Below are 16,504 nucleotides of genomic sequence, written 5' to 3'. Positions count from 1 at the left end.
AAAAAAAGAATATAATAATAACAAATATAATTTTGAAATTTTGGTAGAGAGGAACATGATTTCCAACTATATTTCTTGTGAAGGGAGAGTAAAAAAAATAGATTCAATAGTGAAGAAAGTGATTTGTAGGAGTGTGGTAGTCTCTTAATGTAAATATGTTCTTTTCCAGAAGACCAACTCAATCATTCTCTATTGGCTCTGTAATTTAAAGGTTTTGTTCTGGTTTTCCTTCAGTTATTTCTGTTTTCAAGACATACACTTCTAGTAAGACTGAAACTAAAATTGTTGACCCTAGGTTGCTTCTTCTAGTTCACTTTATGTGTTTTTCTCTCTGTTTCCCTGTCCCTGTCTTTCTGTTTCTTTCTTTTCTATCTTTCCCTTTTCTAGTCTTTATCATTTTTCTTTACTTGATGGAAAGGTAAATTTTTGTCCATTTTGTATTAATCAGAGCTAAGTTGTTTCTATCTACCCCTCCTCCCAGCTTAGACATTTGTGAGGGCATACTAAATCCTGTTTAAAAACATGTATTTTCTTCTTTCTGCTTCTTCTTCTGTCCTTCTTTCCTTCCTTCCATTCTTTTTTTTCTCCCTTTGTTACTAATTAAAAACTTATTAGGAAGCCTCAAGAGAGATGGGACGGCAGCATGATGGCAGCCAGGGCCCACATAAGGAAGACATTCAAGCAAGGAGATATTCAGTAGAACAGAAGTTTGCTACATTCAGGGACTTGCCTATATAAATAATTATGTTGAGGAGTTAAGGTTCTCACTGTCAGAGGTAAAAAATACAATATGGAGTAGGAGAAAGCTAGAATAAACCCTGTGGCTTTAGATTAGAAATTAAGAAGTTAGTGTAAAATCTCTATATGCATAATTTCCTAGCACTGTTCACTAAGAGAAACTAAGAATAGTGACATTCCAGTAGCAACAAGCATGCTTATCACCCAGCTGTTTTTGTTTGTTTGTTTGTTTGTTTTTTAAGATTTTATTAGGAAATTGGGGAAGGGGAACAGACAAGTATGTTGTCCTTAAATCTTAGTTGTGGAGGGCGCAGCTAGCTCAGCTCCAAGTCCAGTCATCATTAGGCTGCCCATCGGCAGCTCATAGCCGCTCAGGTCAAGGTGCCATGTTCAATCTTAGTTGTGGGTGGGTGTAGCCCACCATCCCATGCGGGAGTCGAACTGACAACCTTGTTGTTAGGAGCACATGTGTTCACCATCTGAGCCATCCTGCCACCTGTTGGCAGCTCAGCAGCAGCTCAGCTTAGGCGCAGCTTACTGGCTCATGGAGGAATTAAACCAGCGATCCTGTTGCTCAGGGTTCATGCTCTTAACCAACTGGGCCACTCGGCTGGCCCCCTGCTATCTATTTCTATTTACCATTTTCCACTAGAGGAACTAGAGCTCTATGGAAAAATTGCTGAATCCAGGGCTTGGGTGGGGAAAACCAAGATGGACTAAAAGAACTTTTGGTTCCAGAAAGTAATGAAATGCTTAAAAAATGAAAGGATCATGTCAAAGGAACACAGATATTACTTTGAAGGAGTTCTCACTGGCCAAATATGGGATAGTTTGAAAACTAAAATAAATGTTTATAGAGATGGATCATAACCATTGAAATAAAAGAGAAATCCACAAGTTTCTACTGATGCAAATTAATAAATAGCTCCACAATATAGTAAAATGTCAAATAATAAAAGAGATCAATATCATTATTTCCATTTTACAGCTAAGGAAACTGAAACAAATTGAGGCTTGGAAAGGTTAATCAACTTTCTCATTATCACAGAACTAGTGAGTGTTATATTTGGGCCATATACTCAAATTTGTCTGACTCTAAGAATCCAAGGTCTTAACCAGTACATTTAGTTTTCCATTTCTAATCTTCTGACTTTCAAACCAAGTCTAGACTTCCTGGCCTGATTCTTGACTTTCTATGAAGGTTTGGCAATCAGCCCACTAGTTGTAATCACATAATGGACCTGTGAATCCAGAAACTAAACCCACCTTTCATGTTTTCCCAAAACTTCCCTGAGCCTCCTACTCTTTGCAGAACTTCCCCACAACTTGATACAAATGCTGCGAGCGAACATCCACACCCATAAAATTTTCCTGGTTAGGTTTTTGCTTTTAAGAGTTGGAATGACTGTTTGTGTGATATATATATTTTTAAGAGCTCACTAAACAAAACCTTTTTTTAAAGGGACTCAGCAGAAAGTAAATCCATGCTCTACTGTCCCTTGGCTCAAAAAGAGTAGAACCAGCCAGCAACTCAGATGGCAGACCATATTTTGCAACAGACACTCAGCGCTAGCCTTGTATAAGACACCAAATGCCAGCCAAATTCAACCTCTCTTCATGTCTCTCATGACAGAACTTTCCTTTCTAATTACAGTAAAAGGTTTGCAGGCATAGAAAAATTAAAAATAAAATCGGACTTGTTTAAAACAGGTTCACTCTTGAAGTAGGGCAAATTAGATGTAGTCTGGATTTTTTAATACCATTTGACTGGCTGGCTAGCTAAGATTTGGCTCCCACATAGCACAACAGCACTGAGATTTCAGAAAAGGCCTTTCAGTGTGGTCACGTGATCCTACAAGCACCAGTTGACACACAGCCACATGCCCTTCTCTATGTCACAACTTGTCAATAGTCTGCATTTTATGCTCTGAAATATTGAGATTCTAAGCCAAATATGGGAATTAGTTCTGGACTTTATTTCTCTTTGACTCCATAAGTTAAAGGTAAATCTATGAATGTTAATAGTCACAATTATGGGTGTTGGTGTACAATACTAATGATGCAGTATCGTATGCCTCATTTCATAACATTACAAGGCAGGATTCTTAGCCAAAATCCACCAAAACTGGATCAAGAATGTGTAGTGTGCTGGGGCACTTAGGAATTTACCAGCTTCCTCTTTCTCCATCCATTTCTCAGCTACATAATAGAGTCTCCTTGAAAGAAGGAAATATTTATTATTCATAGTGAAAAACCAAAATAAGCTAGAATGCAAGTAAAGTGTAAACCACAAATCAAATATAATGCTTCCACGGTTCAAATATAATCTCCAATTTGAACCTAAGTGATGCATAAATTAGAATGTAAAGTTTCTTGATGGGTTAAATAGAAACCTTTGGCCTTTAATCTGAACCTGAATACTAGAAAGTAGCTACCTTAAGTAAGTGTGACTTGTAAATTAAGGTGATATTCTTTCTTCAGACCTAAAGGGCAGTTGAAAATAAGAGACTTAGATGATGATTTCTATCTCTTTTGTGTAAGTTTATCTTCTGAGACAATGCTTTCATATGCCAAGTAGGAATCCTTACTGTATAAATGTTCCTTATCTGTAACAACAGCAATGCTTTCCTTAATTAGGTGTTTTAGCCCCATTTCTATCCCAACTGTCACCACCACCACCATCTTCATCATTATCATCAGTTAATATTGAGTGCTCATTAAACAAAAAAATACTAAGTAAAACCAAAGCAAACCACACATGAAAAAAAGACAACAAAATGTCTCAGAAAATCAGAAAAATATGGGAAAAAAAGACTTTAAATCTTTTTTACTACAATTTGCTTGAGTCTTCCTCTGGACTTTAGGGAAAGTCAAACATCACCCTGCTAATATTTCTGAGGATTCATGATGGAGGGCCTTATGTCTTCTAGTCTTTTCTGGCTCAGATTTCCTGCTTCTATTGAATTGTTTCTCACTCCCCTGCCTCTTCTCACTTCCTGTGCATCCTGTCCCTTGTCTTGTCACACCACACCGTGGAAGATCTGCTTCAAACTCAGTCCTTCACTTTCCTCAAAGTACCTCAAGATCAAAGAAGGTTTTTACTGATAATATAGGTTAGGTGTGTGTGTGTGTTGAAGGAGATGTTCAGCACACACAAGCAGCAACAAAATAACTGAAATTTTAATATTTTTAGGCTTCTAAATTCTTAGAAGTCTTTTGACAATACCTTCTACAGCAATGCCTTGTGGACTCTCTTCTCACATACTGGCCTCCTGGTGTCTTTTGTTTCCCCCTTACTTTATCACCTTTCCTCATGTCTCTGGGTTCTTGTTATTCGTCCTGACTATCTTTTCCATCTCAGGCTGCCAAACACTCAAAATCTGTATTTTATCATAGAGTTACTTATTTATTTTTTTTTATTCTCCTATACCTTCCATATCACTCCCTTTGGCATATATTTTATCAGTTTCTTTTTATTATGGTAAAATACACAAAACACAACATTTAATATCTTAACCTTTTTTAAATGTGCATTTTATGATATTAAGTACATTCATATTGTGCAACCATCACTGATATTTTTTATAACCAAATGACCAAAAGGTGATGATTCTGTTAAGTAACAAAAAGTATGCAGTCTAAGAGAAAATTTTAATATGAGATTCTAAAATAATTTTTATGTATGTGTGTATATATGAATACAGTGTGTATATGTGTGTGTACACACATGCAACACACAAACTCCCCTTGACACATACACATACATATTTCCCTTTCAAATACATCAGCACCTCCTTAGGTTGGCCTGTCACCTAGAAACAACTGGTAAGTTTACAGATTGCTATAGTCTCCCAAAAGAAAAAATAATTCATTATGTAAATCATGACCAATAATGTATAGTAAAAAAATAAGGTTTTGTTGGCAGATGGAGTAGAGAGTTTATATTGCACACCACACTTGCCTCAGATTGCATGAATATCTTATTTTTTGCCCCAACATTTAAAATCCAATGGCAGTTACTACCTCCTCTCTAATTCCTTCTTCTTTTTAATGTTGTCATCTTAAATAATGTTTTTATTTTTCAATTACAGTTGCAAAGAATATTATATTAGTTTCAGGTGTATAGCATAGTGATTAGATCTTTATATAATTTACAAAATGATGATCCCAATAAATCTGCTATCTGCCTGACACCATACATAGTTATTACAACATTATTGACTATATTCCCTATGCTTTACTGTACATCCCCATGACTGTTTTTAAACTAGTAACTGGTGTTTCTTAATATCTTCTCCTTTTTCATCCACTGCTCCTGCCCTACTCCCATCAGGCGACCATCAAAATGTTCTCTATATCTATGAGTTTGTTTCTGGTTTGTTTGTTTGTTTATTCTTTGGATTTCACATATAAGCAAAATCACATTGCATCAGTCTTTCTCTGACTGACATACTCCACTCAGCACAATACCCTCTAGGTTCATCCATATCACCACCGTTGGCAAGAACCCATTCCCTTCCCTGGCTGAGCAATATTCCATTGTTTATATGTACCACCTTCCTCTTATTCATTCTTCCATCAACAGACACCCAGGTTGCCTCTGCATCTTGGCCATTGTAAACACTACTGCAAATGAAAGTATAAATGCACATGTCTCCTTGAAGTAGCATTTTGGGTTTCTTCGGATAAACACCCTGAAGTGGGATTACTGGGTCATTCATTGCATCTTATTATAGCCTTTGTTTTAAAGTCTATTTTGCCTGGTATAAGTATTACTACTCCAGCTCTTTTTTGTTTGTTTTGTTTCCATTTTCCATATTTCATGAAGAAATATCTTCTCCCATTCCTTTCTGTTCAGTCTGCATGCATCTTTCAATCTGAAATGTGTCTCTTATAGGCATCATATGAAGGGTCTTGTTTTTTTTTATCCATTTAGAAACCCTGTCTTTTGATTGGAATATTTAATCCATTTACATAGAAAGTAATTGTTAATAGACATGTAGTTATCGCCATTTTATTAATCATATCTTTTACTCTTGTCCTTCTTCTTCTTCTAGAAATCCCTTTAACATTTCTTGTAATACTGGTTAGGTGTTGATGCACTCCTTTACCTTTTTCTTGTCTGGGAAACTCTTTATCCTTCGATTCTAAATGATAGTTTAGCTGGGTAGAGTAATTTTGGTTGTAGGTCCTTTCTTTCCATCACTCTGAATATTTTGTGGCAATCCTGTCTGGCCTGCAAAGTTTCTGTTGAGAAATCAGCTGACAGTTTTATGGGAGCTCCCTTGTAGACAACTGACGGCTTTTCTCTTGATTTTTTTAAGATTCTCTCTTTGCATTTAACTTTTGGCATTTTAATTATGATGTGTCTTTGTGTTGGCCTCTTTGGGATCACCTTGTTTGGGACTCTTGGCACTTCCTGGGCTTGTGTGTCTACTTCCTTCACCAGGTTAGGGAAGTTTTTCATCATTAATTCTTCAAATAGGTTTTCAATTTTTTTGCTCTCCCTCCTCTCTATCTGGTACCCCTATGATGCAAATGTTAGTATGCGTGATGTTGTCCCAGAAGCTCCTTAGTCTGTCCTCATTTCTTTGGATTCTTTTTTCTTTTTGCTGTTCTGATTGGGTGTTCTCTGCTATCTCATTTTCTAAGTCACTGATTCAATCCTCTGCTTCATGTAATCTGTTGATTCCCTGTAATGTATTCTTCATTTCAGTTATTTTATTCTTTATTTCTGACTTCTTTTTCTGTTTTCTATCTCCATTTTTTATATTTTATTTTATTTATTTATTTTTTAAGGTTTATTTTATTTTATTATTATTTTTTTTAAATTGGGGAATTGGGGGAGGGGAACAGTGTTGGGGAATTGGGGAGGGGGACCAACCAAGTTGTTGTTCTTCAATCTTAGTTGTAGAGGGTGCCAGCCACCATCTGGCTGCCCGTCAACAGATTGTGGCCTCTAAGATCAAGGTGCTATGTTACAATCTTAGTTGTGGGTGGGCATAGCCACCGTCCCATGAGGGGGTTAAACCAGCAATCTTGTTAAGAGCACACACTGTATCCACTGAGCCATCTGGACGGCAGCTCAGCTCAAGGTGCTGAATTCAGTCTTAGTTGTGGGCAGGCATAGCCCACCATCGAACAAGCAATCTTGTTGTTAGGAGCACGTGATCTCACCAGCTGAGCCATCCTGACACCTGTTGGTGGCTCAGTGGCAGCTCAGCTTGGGCACAGCGTCACTGGCCCATGTGGAAATCAAACTGGTGGCCCTGTTGCTCAGCGCTCGTGCTCTTAAGCTAACTCTTAACCAACTGAGCCACTCGGCCGGCCCTATTCTTATTTTTTTTCTCTTTGTTGAAACTCTCCCTGAGATCATTGAGCATTCGTATAACCAGTGTTTTGATCTCTGTGTCTGGTAGAATTGCTTGTCTCCATTGTGTTTAATTCTTTTTCTGAAGCTTTGTTCTGTTCTTTCATTTGGGACACGTTTCTTTGTATCCCAATTTTGGCTACTTCCTTGTTTTTGTTTCTATGCATTAGGTTGAGCTGCTATATATTCCAGTTTTAGTAGAGTGGACTTATGTAATAGGTGTCTTGTGGGGTCCACTGGCATATTCTCCATGGTCACATGAGCCAGGTGCTCCAGATGTGTTCCTAGTGTGGGTTGTGCATGCCCTTCTGTTGTAGTTGAATCTTGGTTGCTGTTTGCACATCAGTGGGAGGAATTGGCCCTCTGGCTGATTGGTTGTGAGGACTATCAGTGACTACAGTGGAGGAGCTGTTGTGTAGGGGCTAACTTTATGGAGCAGGATTCAGTATAGCAGGGCTCTGGTGCCTGCCAAGTCTGCTCTTTGGGGCTGTCATTTGTGGAGGAGTTTGGGTGGTGCTCTGGTGTGGTCTGAAGCTGGTCACCAGGTGTGTTGGTTCTGGGGCCTCTTGGGCGATGCTCTGGTGGAGGCCAAAGGCAGTCACTGCCTGGGGCTACTTCATATGAGCTACAAAGTGATCTGCAGATGGTTGCCATGTATGCTGGTCTTGGAGATGCTTGGGAGAGGATAAGCTGAGAACCAAGGCCAGCTGCCATTAATGCTGGGCTTGGGGCTGCTTAGCAAGAGATACAGGACATGCTGGACCAGATGCTGCTCATTTGGGATCTGTGAACCTTTGAGAGATTTTAGGAAACCCCACAGCATGAGAAAGGCAGGCCATTTGCATGGAAAAGCCATTAGAAGTGGTTTGGGTAGGCCCTGAAAGTTGGGTGGGGTGGGGTCTCAGAGACTCACCAGGGCAGGGCAAATGGTGTCAGTTAGGTTGGTGGAAACTCAGATATGGTGCCAGCATGCCTCTTGATGCTCAAAAAAGGAACAGTGGCTTCTGCCGCACTACTGTCTAGGAGAAAGCTGCCTCTCCAGCCCTTGCTCTGAAGTCATACAATTCAGTTCCTCCCTTTATATTTCTGGCACCTTTTGAGCTGCTATCCCAGTGCTGGTGCTCAGAGCAGGTGAGTCCATCAGTGAGTAAGTCCATGGACAACCTCTTTAAGAAAAATGCCTGGGACTCCAGCAGGCCTCTGTCTCACTCAGCTAAAATCTCCACTGGTTTTCACAGCTAGAAGTTGTGGGGACCTATCTTGCTGGCACTGGTGCCTCAGGCTAGGGAGCCTAGTGAGGGGCTGGGAACCTTCACTCCTCAGGGTGGACCTCTGCAGCTGAGATATCCCTCCAAATTTTTAACTGCCACACATGGGTTTGGGACCAGCCCCATTCTATGCTCTGCCCCTTCTACTAGTCTCAATATGGCTTTTTCTGTATACTTTTAGTTATAGGACTTCTGTTCAGCTAGACTTCAGGTGGTTTTCAATGGTGGTTGTTCTGTAGTTTCATTGTGATTTTGATGTGGTTGTGAAAGAAGATTAAGCACGGTGTTTACCTACTTCACTATTTTTACTAAAAACCTCTAGTTCCTTCTTATTTCTACTGGCTTCTCTCTTACTTTTGCTTCAGGTTCACTCCCCTTTCCTGGTGTCTATATCTGCTCTTCTTTTATTTTCCTACCCAGAATCTGATGTTCTTTTTCAAGCCTTCACATTCTTCACATGCTTCACATTTGTGCTGATCAATTCAATGTATTCTGGGTCCCTTCCGTAGAATCACCACCTATCACTGTGATTAGCATACAAAGGGCCTTTATTTTCTGAAGTGAGTGGCAAGGGATTAGAAACTGACAATATTTTTTAGATTTTAAGATTTATAAAATTAGAATGCATCAAAATTTCAAATGCCCATAACATTTGTTCTAGCCATTACCTTCGTAATTTATCTTTAAATATGCTTGCACACACGATGTATGTGTAAAGTTTTTAAATATAGCATTATATTTTAATAAATGAAGATAAGGGAAAACATCACAGCTCATTAAAAAGGAACAGTTTAATAATGTATATTTATACACTGAATACCAGGCAGGTGCCATAAAAATTTCAGGAACAAACCTTAAAGAAAAAATATGGAAATGATAAGATTTCTAAGGTTTCCTATTAACTGAGAAATCAAGGCATAGAAAAGTTTGCATAATATGCTACCATTTTATATATATATATAATATATATATATTATATATATATATTATATATATTATATATATAAAAGCATATATATGCTTTTATGTACACAAAAATATTCTCCTGAATAGTAAGCAATAAATTAACAATGGGTTAGAGATGAAAGCTTGTTGGACTGTTTGGAATGGATCAAATTTGTATGTATTAAACTCCATGCCCTAAAAACAGAGAAGACACATTTTAGTTTCCTCCATTACCCATGAAAAAGTGAATATATGATAGCATTTAAGAAAAGTAAAAATTGATGCATCCAAACTGTATAAAACCAATATATGAGATCAAAGCCTTAAATTGCATAAAAAGTACAGTGCAGCCAGATCTCCCATATGAACCAAAGTAAATCTTAAATAAGACATTAGTAGAAAGAATCCAACAGTTTATGAAAGAAGACATCTTCCTAAGTGGGGTTTATTCTAGAAGTACAACACTACTGCTTCATATTAATAGATTAAACAGATAAAAGCCAGGCAGGCATTTATAATATATAGGCACTGAAAAGTCATTTGACAAAATGTTATATCAGCTCTTGATTAAAAACTCAACCTAGGACAATAAAAGAAATGCACACGTATTTTAAATAAAATAGGGAAGTTTAGTATTTCCTAAGAAAATTGACACATATGTATTTCAACTCTAAGGTTAGTATCATGCCTAGTGGAAAAACATCTGATACATTACCAGTAAAATCCAGAACAACACCAAGTTGTCTAATATTGCCACTATTATTTACCATTTTGGTAGTAGTAACCATTAAAATGAGGAAGGAAAAAATATGTAAAAACTATTTAAATTAGAAAATAGAAGGTAAAATTTTCATTGTTTATGTTATGATTGTACACATGGAAAAATCCTAATGACTGAATTAAACCATATATTCCAAACAGTAAGATAATACAGACATGTAAATGAGTACAAAATATCGTAAAATCCAGTACCTTCCTATGTAGAAATAGTAGCAAATTACAAGTTATTATGGAAGAAAAGATCCCAATTACAATAGCAAAATAGTAACAATAAAAAATACAAATAGGAAAAGACAAATAGAATCTATAATCTTTAATCTATATGAAAAAAATTAAAATAACACTGATGAGTAAAAGGAAGTCTTCAACAATTGTAAAAGATGGATTTATTTAATAACTTATGCCAAGGCTACTGAAAAAAACATTTGAAAAAATTGGGTTCTAACTTATACCATATCCCAAAATAAATGTAAGTGGATCAAGTATTTTATCATAAAAAATGAACAGAAAAGTAATAAGAGTAAAATATGGAAGATTTAAAAATATGGTAAAAATATATAAAATATGTATCATAGGCAATGTGATAAATTCTTATCAATATAAAGAGCTCCCATAATTCAATAAAAAAAGACACAAACCAACAGAAAAATAGGTAAGATGCATAAACAGATAGTTTTCAACAAAGGAAAGATAAATGTCTTTTAAAATATGTAAAGTTAACCTCGTTCATAATAACAGAAACATAAAATTTAAACCATAGATGACGTTTTTTTCACTGACAAGTTTGACAAAAATTATATACTATATTAGTTTGTTTAAAGTGGCATTCTCATATCATGTTGGTGGAAGTATACATTATCACAACCTCTATAGAAGACAATCTTTAATATCTATCAAAATTTAGAACATTTGCTTCAACCCTATAATTTGATTTCTAAGAATTTATGCTGCAGATATACTCACAAAATGCATAATGACGTATGTATAAGAATGATTGTGCTACATAGTTATTAGCAAAAATACAAAAACTAAAACTAAAAAGAAACAACTAAAATTCTCCACTAATAGATTATTTGTTAAATAACTTAAGCAAATTCAAATGATACAAAACTATACAAGCGTAAAGAGGAATGCGTCAGTTGTATACACGGAAATGGAAGGACTTTCTAGATAAAATATTAAGTGAAAAAAGAGCAAGGTACAAAAACTGAATATATTTATCATTTGTGTAACTAATACATAATGTGTAAAAGTATATATGCACGTATGTTGACAGAATATATATGAAAGATAGATAAGAAACTGATAAGAGTGGTTTTCACTGGGAAGAGGAATCAGGAAACTTACTTTTCATTATTTGAAAATATTTACCTGTTTTATCTGTCCATAAATATAATTTTTAAGAGTTTACCAGCCTTAAGGCAGAGCAGTGACTCAGTGTGGCATGGTTGTCATGGAAGCAATCCATTCACACCATTGTTACCTCAGTTGAGTTATTTTGTATTGGGAACATTTAGTTGTTGCTTTAAATATATTAAAAAATATTGCACTATAGTATAATATTGAAAGGAAAGGTGATTATTTTAACAAAACAGAAATAGGCATAAGACAATTAAAAAGCCAAACACTTTGAAATAGAACATAGGATTTCCCAAGGTAAAGAGTTTGCTGTGACTGATATAAATTTCATGAAGGACAATCATTGAAGCACGCAACACTGCCTGAAGGGTGCTAGAAAGGTCAAGACTCCCAGTGTGAGGTATAAGGAGCAGACTGTCGCCCCATGCACATACAAACATTGATGAGTGCAAGTGATGTTGAAGTTTATGAAGAAGGCTTAGACACCAATTAAAATCACACCACTGAAGAATTAGTATGTAATTCTTGGGAAAATATTTGGTATTGTGGAGAAAGTGCATGTTTTGTGAGCCATTTTGGACAACTGGATACAGGTTCCTATACTCTTGCATACTCTCTGTTTTCTTAAACCTTTATGAACCAAACTGGTCTCTAATTCTCCCTTTAAGCAAACATTCACCTTCTGCACTTGTTCAATCACTGTGTAACTCCTCTTTCTTCTTGCATTTTCTTATCCAGATCCTTGGCTCATCCCATCATCTGACCCATACCCACTGTCCCAGACCACCTTGGAGGCAGAGAATGTACTTCAAAACCTTTATTAAGTCAAGTCTTCAGGAAACCAGAACACAATATTCAACACTATGAATAAAGTAAAAAGGCATCCATTATGGCTGTATTATAGATATAGTCAGACCAAGACAAGGCTAACAAGGAGCAAAAATAGATGTGGAGAGGAAGGAAAATTGTGAAATATATACACATGAACACATAGAGAAGGACTTCCTCTCAATCCTACCTTTTTAGATGATAATTATTTTCCAACAAAAACAATCTACTCTTGGGTATTATTTTCTTTTTTAACTCTTCCAGAAGTTCTTAAACCCATTCTTGTTTCCTAACGGAATCCCCCAGGAAAAAGATATGGACTTAAATCTGCTTTTCTTTATCGAATCACTTTCCGAATTTTTCCATTAAGTTTTACTATATCAAATGAGTCCAATGTTTCCAACAAGGTAGTTTCTGCTCCCATTGGCTGCAAAGTACTCAAATTCCCTATAAAGATGGCTTCCTTTTTAATGGTGCTCTAGTGTCTAGGATAGCAAACTCTTATTTAAGTAAATAACTTAATGCAGGGGTGTCTCTTGTTACTATAAATTAAGAATCCTTCTAAATAATATGTAATACTTATCTCCATTGATACCTAATGAGCATATATTCCTTATTTACGATGTCAAACATTGGGGGGAAAAAAACTTTTAAAAAATATCCCTAAGCCTAGGGGTTTCCTAACATCTCAATATTTAATATGATGCAGAAAAAACATAAAAACACTTGCCTGACATGACACTATTTTTATTTGAATTTTTGATCCCTTTTTTTTATGGAGATGTTTTATATGGTCCCTTGAAGAGAAGCAGATGATATTATTAACCATTTCTACTATGGAATAGTTAAGTCAGTGGAAATGAGAACTAGAATCACTCTCCTAAACTCCAGACCTGGATGTCCACTGTCTACAAGGGATTTTCACCTGGTTGACCCCTAAGGGTTGTGACTCCACAGGTCTTCCTCAGAAACCAGCTTCTTCTCCTATCACATCCCAGTCAGGGACTGCCATCTATCTTATAACTCAGGCCAGAAACTCTGGTCTTAGTTTTTACTCTTTCCTCTCTTTAGATAAATGCAGTACATCATTAGCCTTGTTAGAAAAATTCTAACACACACAGCACTCTGTCTCTTTCCAATGAGATATTCATAGTCAGACCATCAACTCTCAATTTAATTAATTTCTCTCACAGATTCCAGTCATGTCTCCCTTCAAATTATTTTCTACACTGCAGTGATCTTTCTTTCTGAATACATGCTTATTAAAAAAATAATAAAACAGTAAGTTTTTGACATTTCAAATCTGATCATATAACTCCTCCACTTAAAATCTCTCATACAACACATTGTCTTAAAGAGTAAGTGGACTTCTGGCAGCTTTAAGGCCATCCGTGAACAGACTCCTGCTTACCTGTGCAGCACCATGTTTTATCCCTCTGAGTTCCAGCTACATCGAATGACTTTAAGTCCCTCTCAATACCCTGGACACACTGTTGTGGCGCCAACTCTTTGCATGTACAGTTACATCTGTTTAACTACCTGTTACTCAACATTTAGGTTTCAGCTTGGATTTCATATCTTCTATAGGTTTTGCCAGACCCTCCCTAGTCCCACACCTCTGCCAAGATTGGGTCAATGAATCAATATCCCACCTATATGCTCCTGCAAGCAACTATATTTAACCCATGTTATATGAGATATTGCCTGTGTTGTAAATTTCCTCTTTTTCACTCAGTAAATAATGAGCAACTTGAATATAGAAAATAGCCACAAACCCAGCAGAATTCTTAACATGTAGTAGGTACTCAAGAAGTATTTGTTGAGTGATTAAGTGAGTGAGTGGATGAATGACTCTCAGTACCCCATACCCTCAAGTTGAAATCAGTATCCCAGGACAAACTCATGTCCCAACGAAAGGATGGGATGCCACAGGCAGTTAGGAACTCAGAAGAACAATTATCTCCTCCTCATTGACAGCAACAATTTTGACGGGCACCTACCTTACTAAGGAAAAGATCTGTTCACTGATGCCAAACAGGTGTGTGAGCAGTAAAATCCAATGACTCCTAAGCCCTGTACTAGGATCTTCACTCAATTTCTCTGGAAATGCAGCAGCACAGGTCTGTGTACAATGAAGAGAAGGCAGCCAGTGGGTCTCCCTGTCATAAGGACTATTTCCAATATAGACCAGAAAGGGTGAATGGGCATTTGTCTCCCTCCCTTCTTTCCTTCCTCCCTGCTTTCCTTCCTCCCTCCCTTCTTTCCTTCCTCCCTCCCTCCCTCCCTCCCTGCTTTCCTTCCTTTCTTCCTTCCTTCCTTCCTTCCTTCCTTCCTTCCTTCCTTCCTTCTTTCTTTCCACTCAACCTTCTATTTTTTCTTCCTTTCTTCATTGAGTTAGGGCTCCACCACACACACACACACACACACACACACACACACACACACACACACACACTTACAAATTACCATTTACAGCCTCTGTTCACAGAGGAGTAGGCTAAGTACACAAACAGGCAGCATTTCACAAATAATCTAAGGTGAATCTCAGTTGCATGCAATATTTATCAGCCAGCGTCTGTCCATTGAGTACTTAGGTATATTTAAGTTTTTCTAGTGTTATTTTCTGTCTGGAATTAAAATGATGGTCTTAGCCAAAGATAAAAAGGATTTCTAATGCAGATGTATACAGCACGGCATTCTAGAAGCACCTATCCTCAACTCACCCTGGTGACGTAAGAGTAGTAAAGGTCAAAAACGTTCTCAGCATCTGTCTCTTTCATTTTGCGCCAGAGAAACGAGAAAGATAGAAAACGAATATTTGGTAACTGTGGTATACATCATTTGGTGTTAAGGGCTGATTCACCCCTAAAGAGAAAAGGAATTTGCCTTAGGCCAGTCGGACCAGAGGAACATCACGTTTATTGACACTGCTTATGGAGGAAGGGCTGGAAAGGACCTGAGAGGGTGCCTGGCTCCTCGTTTTCCTAGGGCAGCTGAAGCCCCTAAATGTGGCACTGATAATAAGATGATATACTTTCAGTCAATGATGTGTGTGGTTTTCCTCTCCTCCCCCCCAGCTATTAAAGCTGTATTCAGTGGGAGACACATAGTAATTTGTTGAAAATCACGATTTGCTAAGAAACTCTCACAAAACCCCAAGAGCCCATTATATTAACAGAAGTGACAAGAAAATAAATGTTTTTGACAAGGGAGTGCTCCTATCCGGGGAAGATGGCTGCAATGTCGGTGATTATTCAGCGAATCAAACTTATTTAAACACACAGTCTCTGATACTTAATAAATGTTATAGTGTAGCTTTTTGTGGCTAATAAAACTTGGTTTACATTCCACCCCGTGCCTCTATGATTCGCCTCCCTGGGCTCACTTAAAGTGTATTACGAAGCAGCAAGCAAGCTCAGGACGATTTGCTGCAAAACTTAAATAATTCATTTATGCACCACTGCTTTCAGACTATGTTTTTACAAATGCTGTAATGAGACAAGCTGTGAAATGTTTTACATGGGGAAAAAGGCAGGGAAGTCACTGAAAGGAAACCCCCTTTTCATGCCTTCTTTCCTTGAGGTTTAGGACAAAAACAAGGAAAGCATGGCTTGCAAAAATCATTTGTGCTATTTACCTACTCCCCATACGGCATCCACGAGAACCCATGTATACTTTTTCATTAACTAGAATTAAAGTCACATCATATTTGAGAGGCTTAATTCTTGAGTTAATTAATAGAATTGACATAAGTCTCATCAAATTCCTAAAAGGATGTTTGGAGGAAAAGTCATCACAAAATTATTGTAAGCTTTATCTGAATAAATAACTGGACAAAAACTCCAATAACTATTGTAAAATAAAAAATGATATGCACTTTGTCTGTTAAATAATAAAGCATATTATAAATGATATTTAAAGGTGTGGCACTAGCTATGGAATAAATAGGTAATCAATGAGACAGCCTAAAAAGACCTAGGTAAAACAGTCCAGAAACAAGTGAAGAATATTTATATATTCAACACATATAAAAAACAGCACTACAAACCAGTGAGAAAGAACATATAACTTTCATATATATATATATATATATATATATATATATATATATATATATAGCAATATATATATATTCAGCAATATTTAGTTACTTATTTTTAGAAAATTGTATTCAAGGAATTGACCAATTGAAATTCCAGAATAATGACTTAATTAT

The sequence above is a fragment of the Hipposideros armiger genome, unplaced genomic scaffold, assembly GCF_001890085.2.
Source record: "Hipposideros armiger isolate ML-2016 unplaced genomic scaffold, ASM189008v1 scaffold_2, whole genome shotgun sequence".
NCBI lineage: Eukaryota > Metazoa > Chordata > Mammalia > Chiroptera > Hipposideridae > Hipposideros > Hipposideros armiger.
The sequence above is the reverse complement of the archived record's forward strand: the minus strand, read 5'-3'. Positions refer to the sequence as shown.